This window comes from Nerophis ophidion, linkage group LG18 (assembly GCF_033978795.1).
Source record: "Nerophis ophidion isolate RoL-2023_Sa linkage group LG18, RoL_Noph_v1.0, whole genome shotgun sequence".
Lineage (NCBI taxonomy): Eukaryota > Metazoa > Chordata > Actinopteri > Syngnathiformes > Syngnathidae > Nerophis > Nerophis ophidion.
This window is the reverse complement of record NC_084628.1, coordinates 31,809,586-31,814,591: the sequence shown is the minus strand read 5'-3', so window position 1 is coordinate 31,814,591 and position 5,006 is coordinate 31,809,586. Positions and strand designations below refer to the sequence as shown.

Sequence of the window (5,006 nt, the reverse complement as noted above, 5' to 3'; positions counted from 1 at the left end):
TTAAATATCAGTTATTAATGTGATGATTAATAATCAGTTAATTAGGAGAAGATGAATCCGTCTTTTTGGAGAAGTCCGGCTGCTGAGAGGTTGTTCTCACATTTACGTGGACGATACGGAATATGCGAGTGTGGCTTCAGATGATATCAGAGGTGAACAGGACGTTTTGACTTTCAATAATTCATGAGCACAATAAACATAATTGCCTTTTATTGGGGACAGAAAGTGTTCTTGTATTCATGTTGACTGAGCACGTCTTGTGTCCTCGCTCAGTCCTCCCCCGATAAGCTGAGCTCATCATGTCTGGGCTGTGGAAGACATTTTGACTTTGTTCTATCAATCATGCATGAGGTGGCATAGATAAGACCAAGGGCACTAGGACTCCAATTAACACCACTAGTCTGCCTTCTGCACCCCGGAGAGTTTTTTCTTTTCTTTTTTCTTTACTTTCAGAGTTAAATTGAATTCATCTTTTGTTACCAGCTTATAAACGCTGACTATACACAACAACATGTTCATAAACAAGTAGAACTGTTTTCTATCACATAGGAATATATATATATATATATATATATATATATATATATATATATATATATATATATATATATATGTGTGTGTGTGTGTGTGTGTGTGTTTATATGTACATGTTGTAGACGCTGCTCAACACCAAGACGCTTATTATTATTATTATTAATTCATCCTCCTGGTCAGGGTACTTTTCATCATGTTAATCACCTTAGCTTTGTCCAACACTGGTTGCCTGACAACAGACAAAGCATTCATTAGTCTATGCAATATATATATATCAAGCATTCTGTTAGAAAGAAAGTGGAGTGTTTGTCTTACCGCCATGCAGAGGTAGAGTAAGCTCAGGTTCAAGCTGCTGCATTTATGGTCCAGGCTGATCAGAACCCAGGTGTCCTCCATTGGTGATTAGACTGAGTTGTCATTATCTCGAGCTGATTGAGGACTGCAGGTAGGTACCGCCCCTCAACCACTCTGCCGAGGGCCACATGTCTACTGGACTGAACCTGGGCACACCTCGTACCTCCGATAGGGCGCTAGTCAGCCCCATACCGACAATCCACATTTACCCCCCTAAGCTCCCTGCTTGGCTCAGGAGCTTGAATTTCCTCTTCATACATCCTGGACAGGGCATCTATATTTTGGATCACCTTCCACGGTCGATGTTCCACTGTGAACTTGTAAATTTACAGCTCAATAAACCATCTGGTGACCCTGGAATTCTTGTCCTTGTTCGTGGCCATCCTTTTTAGGAGGGTGTGGTCGGTCACCAACAGAAACTCCCGGCCCCAGAGGGAGCACCAGAGGTGATGAATGGCCCATTTGATTGCGAGGCACTCCTTTTCAACGGTCGAATAGTTGGTCTCATGTTTCTGTAGTTTCCGACTGCTATACATTACTGGATGCTCATCCCCGTCAATCACTTGGGCCAGGACTGCCCCGATTCCAGTCCCGGAGGCATCTGTCTGAAGGAGAAATGGTCTGGTGAAGTCAGGGGACCGAAGTACTGGTTCTTCACACAGGGCCTGTCGGACAGCCTGGAAGGCTTCCTCTGCCTCCTTCGTCCACCTCACGTGACGGGGCAGGAGGCTGATGGTCAGGTCATACAAGGGGGCTGCCACAGTAGCAAAGTTATTAATAAACTTTTGATAATAAGACACTATCCCGAGGAAAGATTTCACCTACTTCCTTGTGCTGGATCGTGGCCAATTCTGGACCTTCTCCATCTTTCTCGTCTGTGGTTTGACGCACCGCCGTCCTATAGTTTACCGCAGGTTGTCCATCTCCTGAAGCCCCAACCTGCAATTCTTTGGCTTTGCTCTCAGCCCCGCTTTCCTGAGTGCTCCCACTACCGCCTCCAGATGGCCTCGATGAAGCTCCCATGAGCTACTGTGGATGATGATGTCATCCAAATAGGCCGCGGCGTATTGTTGGAAGGGTTGAAGGATGCGGTCCATCATCCTCTAAAACGTGGCCGGGGCGTAGTGGACCCCAAATGACAGGTCCGTATATTGAAACAGCCCGTCAGGGGTGAAAAAGGCCGTCTTTAAGCGGCCTCTTGGTGTCAGGAGAACATGCCAATATTCCTTCCTGGGATCGAGTACGCTGAGCCGAGCCTAGTCGTTTGATCAGCTCATCTACCCTTGGCATCGGGTAGGCGTCGAACAGGGAGACCTCGTTCAATTTCCTTAAATCGTTACAAAACCTAAGAGTGCCATCTGGTTTTGGGATGATAACGATGGGGCTAGACCAGGGGCTATGGAACTCTTCAATGACCCTGACCTCCAACATTTTCTCCCTTCCTCCAGTTTCGCCTTTCGACGGGCTTCTGCTTTTCGATATGTTCTCTGCCTGATTACCACACCTGGCTTGGTGTCGATGTTGTGGGCGATCACATGGCAGCTCTGAAAAAATGTATCTGCTTCGGCCTATAAGTTCCTTTAAGTCCTGTACCTGCGTGGGAATTCCTTATTTCTACTGGTGGTTCTGTCTGTGGAGAGACGGTTGTTAACAGGGCAGTAACTGGGGTTGTTTCCAAAGCATGCAATCTCTTCAGCAGATTTGTATGATATATCTGATTGCCTTTTCACCGGCCTGGCCGTCTCACCTTGTAATTGACAGGTCCCATCTTCTCAACAACCTCATACGGCCTCTACCACTTGGCCAGGAACTTATACTCATGCGTTGGAATCAACATCAAGACCTTCTCACCTGGTGGGAGCTCCCGAATCTGTGTTCCTTGATTGTACGTGCGAGCTTGCCCAGCTTCAGCCGTATCCATGTGTTGTCGCACCATAGGCCACACCTTCTTCATCCTCCCCTGCATCTGCTAGACATGTATGGCGTCACATTAGTGGCAAAAATCCAAGCGCATAAAAACTGTTATCGCGCGCTGATTTTCCACTTTGCGCGTGTGCGCGACACCCTTTGGCGCGCGCGCGCGGTACCTATATGTGCACGCTCCGTCTGGGTCTGGCATCTCTCCTCACGCTCTCATGTTTGTTTTGGCACTTTGGGGGCGGGAATGGTTGGACAGCCCCTTCTTTCTGATTGGCTCTGAGCGCTGTCAGTCAATGACAACTTGGCGACCATCTTACCTCAGGCAGCTGGCCACGCCCAGTACATACTTGTCAAGGAACATGTATTATCTAAATAACCATAACTTGCTCAATTTTCAGCCATGATAGCCCCATGAAAACCTGATTTCCTTTCTTTTTAATCCCAGTGATCTGCCATGGACCTTTCATCATAGATATGAATAAACACTCCATGTTTCTGCAGCATAGCGGCCATCTTACCTTGGACAGCTGGTTCCAATCATTTTATTGATGTCAATGGTACATGTACTATTTAAATATACACATACATACAATACTCTGACATTTATAACAAATCGAAAGGAGGAAAGACAATTAATAGTCCCACTTTGTGGCATACATTCAATATTTCCATATACAAATATTAAATAAATAAAAATATTTTTTAAAACAGACAAGTGAGGAAAGAAAACATATTTGAAAATCTAATTTCCATTATTGACTGAAATCTGTGGACTGGTTTTATGTGTATGAAAATAGAGATATCTTGACACTTCATTAACTATGTGATGTTCTCTCAACAGATGAGACATTACCTTCTTCGAAGACTTTTAGATAAAATTCAATTGGCATTTTCCACAACTCCACTAAATTTGGACTTTTTAGAATTTGTTTGTCGACAAGAGCTGTATTATCTTGATACATACTGACGATGACCCGCCCTGCTATACTTCTGATTGGCCCTGAGCGATTTTCGCCTGACCAATCAGAAAGGAGGGGCCGTATAAGAATAACCGCCCACAAAGTGCCAAAACGATGACGGCGTGTGCGCACATAGGCACCGCGCGCACGCAAAAAGGCGCCGCACGCGCGCACAAAGACACCTCGCGCACGCAAAAAGGCGCCGCGCGCACGCAAAAGAGTGTCGCGCGCGCGCACGAAGTGGAGAATCAGCGCGCGATAACAGTTTTTATGCGCCTGGATTTTTGGCACATAGACATGGTCCACTACTGAGTGGTGGGGTGACGGTTGGCTCTCTCAGGCTTTCTTTGCCAGGTTGAGAAGGCCTAGGGGCTTCAACTCTCACTAGAAACCGTTGGTTTGTATGAGAATTTGTCCCAGGTGGAGGTTGTATTGCAGTCTCTCTGCCGCAATGTTGTGACGAAACGAGAGCTGAGCCAGAATGCGAAGCTCTCTGTATACCGAGCTATCTACATTCCTACTCTCACCAGTGTTTTTTAGAATTTCCAGGATGAGTGGAATGTGTTGAAGGTGGAATGGTTTGAATTGGTAGAAAACGTGGGAATTGTGGAAGTTTTAAAAATGGACAATTAATTTTGAAAGGGGAAAAGGTCTCTGAAAACTGGAAATTCTCGGAAGTCTGGGAGTTTTTTTTTACAACTGTTGAAAATAAGCACACAATTCCAGAACAGGCTGAATATTTTGAAATGGGAACGGTTTGAATCAGATGAAAAATGTGGGAATTGTGGAACTTTGAAAAATGTCCCATTCTTTTCAATGGGAATTTCATGGAAATTTGGGTATTCCAGGGAAAGAGGGATTTATTTATTTTTTAAATGCAAAGAAATATGTGTTGGAGTTTTTCAAAACGGTCGAGAAATGTTGAAGTGATAACATTTTTAATTGAGAAATGTTGTTAAGGAATTTCAGGAAAAGCGGGAATTTTTCCAGCTCTTAAATCAACTTGTTTTTTAGTCCTGACTAAGAGGAATGTTTTGACAGCTTGAAATCGGTTGAAAAATGTGAAAGGGCTAAAATAGGTTGGAAATAAGGTTAAAAAAAACAAAAATGTGTTCAACGTGGAAACTGTTGAAAATAAGCAAACAATTCCAGAACAGGCTGAATATTTTGAAATGGGAACGGTTTGAATCGGATAAAAAAAATATGGGAATTATAGAACTTTGAAAGATGTCCCATTCT

General features: G+C 44.3%; 1 long non-coding RNA gene across 1 annotated transcript; it reads right to left on the bottom strand.

Annotated features, from left to right (window-relative positions):
* Positions 1 to 204: 204 nt before the first annotated feature.
* On the bottom strand, positions 205 to 2,879 carry LOC133537382 (uncharacterized). The gene is made up of 4 exons (XR_009802686.1): positions 1,714 to 2,879; positions 850 to 1,642; positions 739 to 763; positions 205 to 308 (listed from the first exon to the last, which is right to left on the bottom strand). It is a non-coding gene; the product is annotated as an uncharacterized LOC133537382 (long non-coding RNA).
* Positions 2,880 to 5,006: the final 2,127 nt, after the last annotated feature.